Here is a 12833-nt window from a genome sequence, read left to right as displayed (position 1 = left end):
GGTGGGGGTGGGGCAGGCGCCTGCAGCCATTCTAATCCAATTTGTTTAGACCCAGTCTCTGTGACTCATTTGTTAGCGGGAGGACTGGGTGCCCGCTGTGCTGGGGTGCACGTTTGCACACACGTATGGAGCGTGCAGGGTGAACAGGTTGGTTGACTGTGTTATGTAAGACAGGCCTGGGCTTTGTCCCTTTGTCCCCCTTCCCAGGTGTCAGTTCCTTGCTGGAGCGCAGCTTCCTTCTCTCTTCCCTCCACTCCCCTTTCCTCTCACATAGGAAAGGAGCCAGATGGGGGTAAATCTTCTCCCCATTTTCCCATTCACATGAGATCTGGTGCCAGAATTCCCCTCTGTAACTCTCTGTGCAACTCTGAGTGGGTTCCTTCACCTCCCGGGCCTCAGTTTCCCCTCCAGTCTTACAGAGCTGGCACCTCACCTTGCCCATTCCCATCCTGCTGTGAGCGTGGAAGTGTCTTCAGCAATTGGCAAGCATGGGAAGAATATGATCAGTGGTAGAAATGGCTGCCACCTGTCCTGCGCTTCACTGTATGCTAACGGTTGCCCACTTGGGACAGCCTGCCCACAGGAGGGCTCCCAAAGCCAGATGACCTGGTTGGTTAGAACGAGACTCAGAGAGGCTCAGTGACTGTCCTGCCTCTGGATTCTGACTCTGTTCATTTCTTTCTAGGCAAGGTTACTACTGGTCTTATGTCTTTGATTCTCTTGGCCATCCTGTCACATGGGCTTTGTGTGGCTATTTTGTAGGGAAAGTGGGGTGGGATGATTTCTTGGCTCCTGGTTGATTTTCCCTTCTTTGGTTTCATTTCTTTTCACCTTTAACCCAGACCCTAACAGCCCTGAATGACCCTCAGTGCCACTCATCTGCAGGGACTTTCCTTTGACCAAGTTCTCTTCAGCATTTTTTTTTTTCCCCTGGTACTGGGGACTGAACCCAGCAAGCCACATCCCCAGCCCTTTTCATTTTTTTATTTTGAGACAGGATCTCACTGAGTTGCTGAGTCTGGCCTTGAACTCGCAATTCTCCTGCCTCAGTCTCCCCAGTCACTGGGATTACAGGCGTGTACGACTGTGCCTGGCTGCTCGTTAGCATTCTGAGGCCTGGCTTCTGGATCATGATGGCAGGATGGGGCCTTTTCCCAAGGGTCCCGGTTACTCCAGGTGCTGCCTGCTGAGCGGGGTGTGTGGATGAATGGAGGGGGAATACTCACAGTTCTGCTGCCAGGGCTGCCTGCCGCCTGCCTCCTCTGGTCTCCAGGAGGCTCCCTCTCTGGGGTTCTTGGTTGTCTAGTGCCAGGGTGGTACAGCCAGTGCCTTGTCTAAAGAAACAAATACCCCACCTGTCAGAGGCATGCCAACTGCCTTCTGGCCAGAGTCATGGCCTCCCAAGTTCCTGATCAGGCTGCCTTGGCTATCACCAGCTCAGAAGTCTTGAGCTAGCCACTTGTGGTAGTGCATACCTGTAATCCCAGCCACTGGGGAAACTGATGCAGGAGGATCACAAGTTCAAGGCCAGCCTCAGAAACTTAGTGAGTCCCTGTCTCAAAATAAAAAACTAAAAGGGCTGGGATGTGGCTTAGTGATAGAGAGCCTCCCCCGACCCCCCACCCACCTGCCCCCCCACCCCGTGCACATGTGCTCGGGCGTGCATGCGTGCGCGCGCGCGCACACACACACACACACACACACACACACATACAAGTCTTGGGCTCAATCCCCTATAGAGTTTTCAGGCCCCAAGGGCTCCAGTTTCCCTGCTTTGCCGCCTAGCTTTGGTTTTCTTCTTCTTTTTAAAAATGTTTTGCAGTGCCAGGGATTGAACCCAGAGCCTTGCACATACAGCACATATACCTTACCACTGAGCCACATGCCCAGCCCTACCTGGCTTTGAAAGAGGGTCTTCAGAGAAACTTTTAGGTTCATGACTAGAGGAGTTACCTTTCCTTCTAGCACAGTCAGACTCCATCAGCAAAAGCACTGGTCTGGAAGGAAATTTCCCACAGGCACTTCTGACCAGCAGCCACACTTCCAGCCCCACACATAGGAAAGGAGCCAGACAGCGGTAGATTGAAATCTGGGGCTAAGCTAGACCTGTGACCCTTTCCAACAGTACCAGGCTTGCAGCTTGGGAGATACTCCCCCGTCAGTCAGAACGCTCACAGACACTGCCAGGGGTGAGTTCAAAGAGGCAGTATGGTTTACTCAGGGTCATCTGCCGACCAGTGTCAGAGGCAGACTTGGACCCAGGCTCTGCATGCTCAATTCGGCTGTCCCTTGAGCATGGGCAGGAGCCAGCTGGATGACCACAAAACAAAGCTCACATCGTAATGGTCATTGCAAAAGCCCAGTGGCCTCTCCTGGCCTTGTTAATTTCCAAGAAACATGAGGGGCTGGGAATGGGCCACATCTGTGGGCCAGATGGCACCGCTGTGGGGAGAGGGCTGAGGCCAGGGCTCTGCGTGAGCCCGTGAAGCATGCTCATGAACCTGGTTGTTCCCAGAGAGGCTTCCTTGCCACAACTCCCGTCCCCAGCTCCTCACACAGGCACACATCCCTACAACCTTTTCCCGCCCTGGGCTGTAGAGCCCAGGTTTTTGCCATATGTTTGGAAAAAATGAAGACATCGGGTCCCTGTCTTTGCATCTCACCTCTGGCCCTTACAAGCTGTGTGACCAGTGTCTTCACTTCTCTGAACTTTGGCTTTGACCTCACCACCTTGTTTGTGATGGTCAAGTGAGGCAGATGCGAGTGCAAGCACAGACCCATGCACACAGTAAGCCCAGATACATGGTCACAGTTGCCCCTGTTAGCACGGGCAGCCAGGAGGAGGGTGGAGGTTCAGCTGGCATCCAGGGCAGATGTGGAAGCTGGCTGTGGGAGCCAGGAGCCCTCCTTCTGTCCCCTCTGTGCATGGCTTCCTTGGGCCTCTATTCCCAGGGCACCCCCACAGAGTTCACCAGTCTCACACGCTCCCCACTTCCTCCCCAGGGAGGGGAGCTCCAGGACGTTTCAGCAAGCCCTGGGAAAGGGGTATGAGGCCGAAACAAACCCACAGGGAAAAGAGGGAAGAAAAGGGGCCCCAGGCTTGCCTGGCCTAGGGCCCTGGGGCCTACCTCCAGTAGCTCAGCCCACCGTGGGAGGGGCCTGCAGACCAGGATTCCTATGGTTGCTGTCACCCTGGCCTTCCAGTGAGGGCAAAAACTGGGGAAGCGTGGGAGGATAGGAGTTCTCACCTATCTGTCTTCCTGTGCGCCAGGCACTTTGGGATCTGCTCAGTCCTAAGAGTAGCTAACAGCATCTGGGCTTTGGAGGCAGCTCCCCCTTGTCAAAGTATTTGTAGCTGATCCTCGTGATCATTTATGACTTAGGTATTGCTCTTCATCCCCATTTTCCAGATGAGGAAATTGAGGCTCTCAGAAGTTACAGCACTTGCTCAAGGTGACAAGGGGAATGTCAGTATCAGGCAGCCCAACAGGTACTTCCATGGCTCCCCTGCAGACCCAGATTATTCATGGCACCATTTTTAGAGGAATAACCTGAGTCAGGATCTCATGTCATTTTCCAGGTGTGTGTTGGTCTTTGTGGTGGGAGATTGTGAACAGAGAAAGCACTTTGTCTAAGTAAAAACCACTTGGGCCCTGGTGAAGACCACATGTCACTAAAAGCAAGGAGGCTTCTTATTTTGGTCACTCCTCTGCCTCTTTCCCCAGTATCTTTTTCTTGCCTGGGGTGCATGCGTTAAAAAAACAAGCAACAAAAACCACTACCACAATAAAGGCATTGGTTCTGCCTTCTGTCCTGAGTCTTTGCAAAGAACAGGGGCCTCAAGGGTTTCAGCGACATGTGATGCTTTTGGGATAATAAAACCAACAGTTTCTCCTGATACAAGTTGCATGGGAAAAGCAGCGGGTGAAGCACCAGGCATCCTGTAGATATATTTGCTGTGTGACCAGGGACAAGGGTCTTCCACTCTTTGGGCCCTGGGATCCACATGCATGTGATGTGGTAGGGAGAGTACTGGACCTCACAGTATACAGGGCCTCCCAGGGAGACTCCCACCCTCAACCCACTCCTTACTGCTAAGCCCCAAACTGGCCTCTATGACCTGGATCAGGAGGATTTTCTGCAGCAGGACCTGAAGTCTCGGAGCGTTAGTACTAGAAGGATCCTTGTTTTTAAACTTACTGTTTGCACAAGGAAGCAGGGGCACAAAGAGAAGAAGCAATAAGTTCAAAGCAATGCATGCTACCAAAGGCCCAGCTGGTACCCCAGCCAAGGTCCTGCCTCCCTAAGGGGGCATAATTCATCAGATAATAACACAGGGGCCCATGGAGGAAGGTGGGAGAGAAGAGGGCCTTAAGTTCCTGTGGCCTTGAAGATGGAATAATCGTGACTTCCTTCTCCAAATAACTTTTGGCCCTTCCTAGAACCAGATGGCGGATGTTTGGAATTGATGTTGTAAATAGTTTTTCAGAAGGGGGTGGGGGCGCAGATGTGTTACTTTCTCCAATCACCACAAAGATCTGAGGGAGAGAGATGGGGGAGGGAAACTGGGTATGAAGAGATTTGGGGGACAGGGATAAGGGAGGGGGAAGGAAGAGAAAAGAGATGTGAGGTGGGAGGGAGAGAAAGACAAAGGGAGAGACATTGATGGAGATTGAGAGCAAGAGGGTGAGAGGAAGACGCACAGAAGAGAGAGGATGGGAGGAGGAGGGAGGGAGAGATGGGAAGGGGCTCCGGGGTGCAGAAGCAGACAAGCTCCATCCTGACTTCAGGAGCAAACCCTTGGGTTTTCTAAAAATAGTTCAGCCTTTCCCCCAGCAGGGCTGGCGGCAGGGACCAAGAGAGGCACTCTTGCCCTTTTATGGTAAGAAAAATCCAGATCTTCAGAGGGAAGCTGAGCTGGAGCCTCTAATTCTGGATGAAGCCCAGCCGTGGGGTCTGGGGTGGGACAGGACTGGATGGGGGCATTTCTGGGTGGGATTTCCTCGCCTAGGTCCTGTACAATCTCTGAGAAAAGGGCAGAGGTGGGGGTAGCGGGGGCCACCCAGGAAAGCCCTGGGGTCCTGCTGGTACAGGCTCCTAGAGACATGTGCTCCATCCCACCTCCCTGCTTTATGGAAGAGAACACTGAATCTCAGAGGAAGGATTGCAGGCTCCCTGCCTGAGACTTTGAGTGCTCCAGGTGAATGGATGGCTGGGTCCATAGGAGGATGGCTTTTGTGCCTGTCATTTTGAAGTGCAGGATGGTCAGTTGAAAGAGCACTGATCTGGGAGTCAGGAGACCCACTGTCTACTTCCGGTTTGCACATGACTTGCTGCATGACCCCAAACAATTTGCTGACCCTCCTGGGTCTCATCTTCCTTCACTGGGATGATCTTAAAGGCCTTCCTGGCTTTTTTTCTCTCTCTCTCAGGGAATTTCAGGAAATTCATAGAATTTCATTGAAGTAAAACGTGGGCATAATTCATTGGCTGCTGTTTTCTTCTTGCCCCTGGTCCACTTTCTGCTCCAAGTGGGGTGGGTAAAATCTAAGATGAAACAGAGACAGGGAGGAGGCCCCATGGGGGACTGAAGATGGAATCCCTGACTTCTCCAATTGGTTGGGTCCAGCCTGCCGCTGGATACATTGAGGCCAAGGGGACCTCATGTTCAAGGTTGTGCTCAAGGTCATATAGAGAATTGAGGAAGAGCCAGGAATAAAGTCCCTCTCAGCATTTGGGCTCTTTTCTCTACAGGAGGACTCCTATATGCAGCTGCCAGACCATCTTGGGGACCATCTCTGGCCACACAAAGGGGACTCCTTAGGCAGAGCAGCAAGAAGCCAATATAGGCTGTCATCTTCCCACTACCCCTTAGAGACAGAGAGATCCCTCCTGGGTCCCTGCCTCTCCTCTGTCCCCACTGCCCTTGGCTGTGAGGAACATATCATAGTCTCCATCTTTGCTAGAAAACAAAGAAGCCTCAAAGATGCTAAGGTAGGGTGACCTTGGACCAGTCTCTCCCTCTCTCTATCATTGGGCCTCAGTTTCTGCATCTGACACAAGGACAGAGACTCTGATGCACTTTCAGATCCTTTGCCCTCCAAAAGGACAAAGATGCTAAGAGTTTAGGATTGGACATCAGGAATGTTTATTAAGCATGTGCCACACCAGGTCACCAGGGTGGATAAGATGGAGACAGTGTGCTTTAGTTTCATGTTTGATGTGAGTTGGGGACGCATTGCCCAAGGTTCCTGGAATCTCCAATCCTGAAACCCTTCTGTCTTTATTCTACGAGCCCCTGGGCTGAATCTCTAAGCCCAGCTTGAACCTGGGATCAGGTAGCTCTGGTCATTAGCTAGGGATGCCTACTGGCCTGGTCAATGTTCGTGTGCAATGCCCCAGGACCCATAGCAGGCCTGGCTAGCTTTTGACTTCTCTCACATGACTGTTCACCTCTCCAAGTCCTGCAAGGTAGAAGGATGCCCCCAGTTTGCTCTGTCCTCCCCCCGCCCCCCGCCCCCAGCCTTTATCTCTCTCCACTGTCTTCTGTGACTCAGCCCAGCAAGGATGCTTGATTTCCTTTTCCAGCTTCAGGCGACACCCCCAGCCACCACTGGGGGAAAGGATGGAGCAGAAGAGGAAAAAGGAAAAAAAAATAAATAAAGCATCTTGGTTCTAAATCAGAAGTTTTCCTGTGACTCTCCTGGAATTTCCATGCAGACTCTCGGGAGCGTGTGAACAGGACTCCCAGGGACCCTGGCCCCCTCCGTCTCATTCCTGCAGGGTGGAAGGCCATTGGCTGAATGTTCCCCAGGGACCTCTGTCTCACAACCAGGCTCCAGGTCTCTCTGGCCAGGCCTGGGATCCCCTGGGAAGGGCAGAAGGCAGCAGTGGGATGAAAGGAAATGGGAGGCAGAGTTCCCAAGAGGCCCTTTTGCAAAGTCAGGGCAGAGCTGATGTCATGTCTGGCTGGAATCTGACATGCAGGCAGCTATGGGAAGGGGAGAGGTTCATTTCTGTGATGGCAGCTAGAGTTGGCATATGAACCAGGCTGCTGGTGGGAAAAGCCAGAAGCTTCTGATACCTAACTTCTCTCTATGTCACTCCTGCTAATCTTGCACACTTCTGGTGATGGGGAGCTCACCATTTCCAAACTGGAGACTCCTTCCTAGTATCTTGCTGCCATCTGTCCTTATGGGGCTTTGTACCCTATCTTCTGGAGCAGCAAAGAAGTTCCTGCTCCTCAGAAGGTTCTGGAGAGGTCTGAAAATGGTGACTGCAGCTCTTAGGCTTCCTGTCCCTCCTAATCCCACCATGAAGTCTCTTCTCCCCATTATCTGACACTGGAGAATTACTTGATGCCCAGATTCCCAGGTCTCTCCCCTGCACTGGGGTTCTTGGTCTGACAGTGTTTTGGGAGAGGAGACAAACAGGTTAAAGAAAGGGATGGACAGATACCAAAGAGGGCTTTCTCAACTCCTGTGTGGCTGTGGTTTTGATGCCAAAGCCACTCGGCAGCTCAGGCCCTCTCCACTTTGCCAGTCCCCTCCCTCACTGAGCTTCTAGATCAACCCTCAACTCCAGCCAGATGGGCTCCTATCTTCTGAAGATGCTCTCAGTCCTCTGCACCCAGAGCTCTCTCTCCTCCTGTCTGTCTGTCCAGAGCACGCCCTTGCTACCCACCACCTTCACCTGAACTGTTTCCTTTCCATCACCAACACTGGGTATCTGAGCCTGAGGGGATCAGTGGGTTGGGGTGCACCCCCAGTGTGCTGGTCGCAGGGCCTGATCCAGGTCTTAGCACACTGGGCCACATGCCTGAGGCCTAGTAGGCCTGAGAAGGCTGACTAAGCCCAGCCGTGCAGCTACGGTGTCATAGCCTCTGTAGATGCCAGCAGCCTCATTCTGGACACTTTCTCCCATCCTCATTTCCCTGGAGGAAGAGGAGGAGGAGAGGATGGGTGACAGCTAGTGGCAGTGGAGCAGTTTTGTTTTGTTTGGGTACCAGGGATGGATCCAGGGGTGCTTTACCACTGAGCTATATTCCCAGCCCTTTCTATTTTGAGACAGGGTTTCCTTCAGTTGTTGAGGTCCTCCTTAGATTGCTGAGGCTGACCTCAAACTTGCCATCCTCCTGCCTCAGCCTTTGGAGTCCTTGGCATTGCGGAGTATGCCCCTGTGCCTGGCTAGAGCACCTGTTAAGCCTGTGGGTCCCACACAATGGAAGCGCAGCTTGGGCCTGGGGAGGGGTCTTTAAGGAGAAGCCTTGGCTTGTGGCTGATGAGGACTTTTGGGGAGGTACCAGGGTGGGGTGGCTTCCCCCAGTCTTGATCTAACCTGCTGTCCCTTCAAGTCTCCAATAACCTGGGGGAGGGGCAGCCCAAGCTGATGAGTGCCGACTGTGCCAATCGTTGTTCTAAGGGTTTCACAAGTTTCATCTCATTTAATCCAAACCACTCAGTAAGCTAGCCAGACAGGTCGTCTTATCATCTCTATTTTACAGATGAGGCAACTGAGGCACAGAGAGCTCAGGTGGCCCAAGGTCCCACAGCGGCTTCAAGGCAGAGGCAGGATGGAACCCTATCTCCTAGCAGGCGCCGACAGCATCTTAGCCCCACTTCAGAGCTCGCTGAATCCCCTCTGCCCTCTCATCTGGTGGACACAGGATTCCCCAACCCACAACAGCCCCTGGTTCTGGGGGGATCAACCTCCATCTCTTCAGCTAAACAAAAAGGGGCTGAATAAGCTGGGCTCTGGGGGCCTAGGAGAGTGGGGGATCCTTGCTGTGCATTAAGGCATGTTTTGAATTGGAGAAAAGGTCTCGGTGGTGAAGCATTGCCGCCAAGAAGCCTCTTTTGTAAGCAGGGAGGGGATGGGCCTTGGTGCTCTTACAACGTGTGGTGAGAACCGGAGCCCCGTGGGGCCTGTCTAGACAGGCTGTTAGCAGGCGGCAGCCACGGTGGACTCTTTCCCCCAAATTCCTGCAGCTCCATCCCCTGGGTACCTCTGATTGGACTGCAGCAAATGTATTCTGGTGGGCTAGGGAAGGCCACATGGGCAATGCCCACTCCCACTCTGGGGCCTGTGATTTCCAGAGCTCTGCATCTAGATACGCACATGGACAAGAGCACAGCATCCTGCAGAACACACACAGTTTAATTTCCATTCCTTCTTTCCTTTTTTTTTTTTTTCTTGTGGTGTTGGGTTTGGAACCCTGAGCCTCTTGCATGCCAGGCAAGTGTTCTGCCACTGAAGTACATCCAGCCTCATCCCTTTCATTGTTTACTAGACAACAACATACTTCAAGAAACCTGGACATTCCACTGGAAATAGCCTTTACTGTGGCTCTGAACCAGCCCAAGGCCCTGCTTAATGGCAGAATTGCAGAAGGAGGCAGGGCCCCAGCACAGCTCAGCAGTGAGGACCTCAGAGACCATCTAGGGAGCCCCTGAGGCTCACCCAGGGAGTTTGGCACAGCCACATGGGTCAGTGGTGGCTGCGGCCTAGAACTTCCTATTTTGCAGGGCTCTATGTTTGCTCTTCTCCAGAAAGGGCTGACTCGACTCCTCTCTCTCCAGGGGCTGCATTGTGGCTGAAGGGAGAACAGGGGCCTCAGAACCAGGAGATGTGGGTCAAGCCCTGGGGCAGCTCCTCCTTGCTTCAGTGTCCTCAAGATGGATTCCTCCTCTTAGCTCACAGAGGGGCTGAGAGTGTGTGGTTAGGGCTGCACAGGCTGGGGTCAGATCCCCCTGGACAACTTTTTAGCTGCATGGCCTCAGGTGAGCTGCAGTGTTTTCTTTTTCTATAAACGGGGGAGGATGGGATCATGCTGCTTCCTGCCTCACAGTCATCCTGGGAGAACTAAATGACAATTCAAGTGATTCTGCCCAGTACTTGTCTCCTGGGAAGTCCTCCATACATATTCTATTTGCTTCCAAAAGGCAGATGGGAGGTTTCTCAGGATTGTTGGGGTGGCCAAGGGTTAGGGCAGGAGGTTAGAGACTCCTGGGGGTTGGGGGGGGGTACAGCAGCCCAGGGCAGCCAGTACACACACAGTGTCCAAGCTTCACCATTTATTAAGCTTCTGTGCCTCTGGTGTCTAATCTTTGCATCAGGGACACTTGCTTCTAGCTCACAGGGTCTTTTGAGGATTGAATTCATTCTTTTATATAATGGTGTTAGGTAGTTACTAGACCTTGTAAGCACTCTACAAATGAAAGCAATATAACTGTCCTTATTTGTACCATCTTAAGGAGCCCATAGTTGGGCAGAGATGCAGGTTCTGTTCCAACTCAGCCATAAGCTCACTGCATGGCCTAGAGCTAAGTTTCCCCTCTGTGGCTTCACAGCTCTCCGGGAGGGTCCCAGTCTGCTTATAGCCCATTGTTCCTAAAACTTCCCCAAACCTGGGAATGCCTGGGAGCCTGCACTAAAGATCCCGAGGCTACCTGACATCCATCAGCAGATGAGCATGCAGTAGCTCAGACCCCTGCACCTGGGAGACCCCTGACCCACACAACACCTTATGCATACAAGCAAGTAGGCCCCACCAACCCTTAAGGACCTCAGGCTGGACCTTGGCCCCTCACCTCTGATTTCATATCCATCTTACCTCCTCCCTGAGCCTGGCCTCTCTTGAGCAGCTCTGGATACTCCCTGCCTGGCTCTTACCCTCTTCTCTGTAAACATAGCTAACATTACCTTGCTCTGTAAAAGGAACGGGGTCTAACTGTACTGTCACACCAGTCCCTGCTCCTTAGGGGCATAAGTCCTTCACTGTTCCTAAGAGCCATGTGAGGTCAGAACCAGGACTGCACCCATTTCACAGAGGAAGAAGGTGAGGCTCAGAGATGGCAAGTGGCTTGCCCAGGGTCACTCTTCTGATAGGTAAACAAGCCAGAATTGGGCCCATTCAACCGGATTCCAGAGCCTCCTTCAGGACAGTTACATAAGGCCAGAAGTAAGAAGGTGAGGGTGCTGGACACCCTGACGCAGGAGGACTGTGCTGCATTTGGGCCTGGATGTGGTCAGTGTGTGATCTGAGGAGCCCGCCGGGATGTCGCCTGTGTGACCCTGAGTCCCAGTCCTAAGCCTCTGCTCAGCCCAGCCTCCCACGGAGCCCATCACAGGATTTCAGCCTTCCTCCGAGAGTCCTGGCCTCACTACTTTATCCCCTGAAGCCCTCCATGGTTTCCCCACATCCGGCCCTGAGGTCCTGCACTCCTGTATCGCTAAGTCCAGAGATTAGCCCCTTGGCCCTAGAGGCTACAGCCTGGGGAGGCCTCAGCCAGACACCCCTCAGCCACTTTCCATCATTTCAGGGTTGGCCTTCAAAAGCTCCCACGGGCTTTGGGCATCTACTTGGGCTCCAAGACTATGGTCAAATTCAGACTTTGCTCAGAGAATTTTCCAACGCCAGCTCCCCTCAGGCTCAAATGTCTCAGAAGTCACATCCTGTAGAGACCATTTTGCCCAGTGGCTTCCTCGTACAGATGGGGAAACTGGCCCAGAGACAGAAGGGTGCTTGCTCAGGGCCACACAGCTGGGCACTGAGGGCCAAGCTAGGGCTGGAGCCCTGGGCTCACCCGTCCCCACAGCCAGTGTCTTTCCCCACTGCTCCGTGCACAGCCGGCTGCTCCTCCTGCAGGACCCTCCGCCTCCCTGCCAGAGCCTGAGCTCACGGCTTCTTCCCCAGCTGTGTTTCTTCAGACTATTATCTGGAGGAGCCCCAGGCTCTTGGAACTGTGAAGTCAAAACCTCATACAACAAAGAAGAGCACTGTCTACAAAGAAGCCGGGAAGCTGACCCAGACTTGGGCTTGAGGTGAAGCTTGGGACAGCAGGGCAGTCACTCTGTCTACTCCATCCTCTCCTCCTTTCCCATTTAACTGTAGCAATGACAGGACCCAGACCGCAGATTAGAGCCGGGTGGGGCTGGGAGGACTCTTAGAGATCATCGAGACCAGGCCCTGTGCAGATGGGTAAACTGAGGCTCCAAGAGGCAGGAGGCGGAGGGCTTAGAAAGAGAGCAAGGAGGAGCACCCCACATACAGCCTCCTCCTGGAGAGGAGGCCACAGAGGTCCCATCATGGCCCCCATCTCTGCTGCCGATTCTTACCTGTCCCGCAGTCTGGTCCAGGTGTGGCTCCTTGGGGCCTAGAGATGGGGTCAGCCTGTTTGGGGACTGGTGGGGGGTGTCACTGCTTCTCAACTAACTTGACCCGGCCTCTGGCACCCCTTACTACCACAGGGGCATTTTTAAGCGACTGGCACTGGATCCCCCTCCCCTCAGCCCCTTGCCCGCAGTCCCCTGGCCGCGGAGGCCGATCTGCCTTTTACCTTATATGAGCTGAAGAGGCGAGCCTGGTGTTGGGGTGAGGCGGGGCCTGAGTCCTCCCAGGACCCCCATTGGCCCAGCGTCCAGCCATGTGACTGCCTCGCCTTGACCTGCCCCTGGTGCTGAATGTTGCTTTTACCCCCTAAGGAAGGAGTGGTTGACAATTTTCATATTTCTTCTAAATTTGGAGATTTCAGACAATGCTGAGGGCTTGGCTCAAGCCGCTGGAGGCCCATGTGGAAGTCATTAAGCTTGAGAAGGGGGGCAGGGGAAAGAGGGAGGTAGGGAGAAGAGGAGGAGGAAGGGGTGGGGGATGAGGTTCTGAAGGCTGCCAGTTGTCAGCCTGGGAACATGAGCAAATTCCCTGGGAGAAAGCTATGTGTGAGAATTTCCTTCCTTTCCCTGGCCCCTGTGCCCAGAACTGCAGGGGGAGTTCTGAGGTTTTCTGGGAATCCCCAGTGAGGAAGACACCAAGCCTGGCTCCTGGGGACCAGGGG

At 53.4% G+C, this 12833-nt stretch overlaps 1 protein-coding gene across 20 annotated transcripts in view; it reads right to left on the bottom strand.

Annotated features, from left to right (window-relative positions):
- Positions 1-12327, bottom strand: part of LOC107142580 — a 44399-nt gene extending 32072 nt beyond the window's left edge. For 18 of the 20 annotated variants that reach the window (XR_007350631.1, XR_007350627.1, XR_007350629.1 and 15 more), the window contains exons 1-2: positions 12118-12327; positions 1227-1334 (exon numbers count right to left, since the gene is read on the bottom strand). The gene's annotated coding sequence lies outside the window, so the exon portion shown is untranslated. Of the gene's footprint in view, positions 1-695; positions 1335-3248; positions 5548-12117 lie in introns of all 20 variants that reach the window. The other 2 variants (XR_007350637.1, XR_007350634.1) reach the window with 2 other exon arrangements.
- Positions 12328-12833: the final 506 nt, after the last annotated feature.

The sequence above is a fragment of the Marmota marmota genome, unplaced genomic scaffold (genome assembly GCF_001458135.2).
Source record: "Marmota marmota marmota unplaced genomic scaffold, marMar, whole genome shotgun sequence".
Taxonomy (NCBI): Eukaryota; Metazoa; Chordata; class Mammalia; order Rodentia; family Sciuridae; genus Marmota; species Marmota marmota.
Note: the sequence above shows the minus strand (reverse complement) of the source record. Positions and strands in the feature narration are given on the sequence as shown.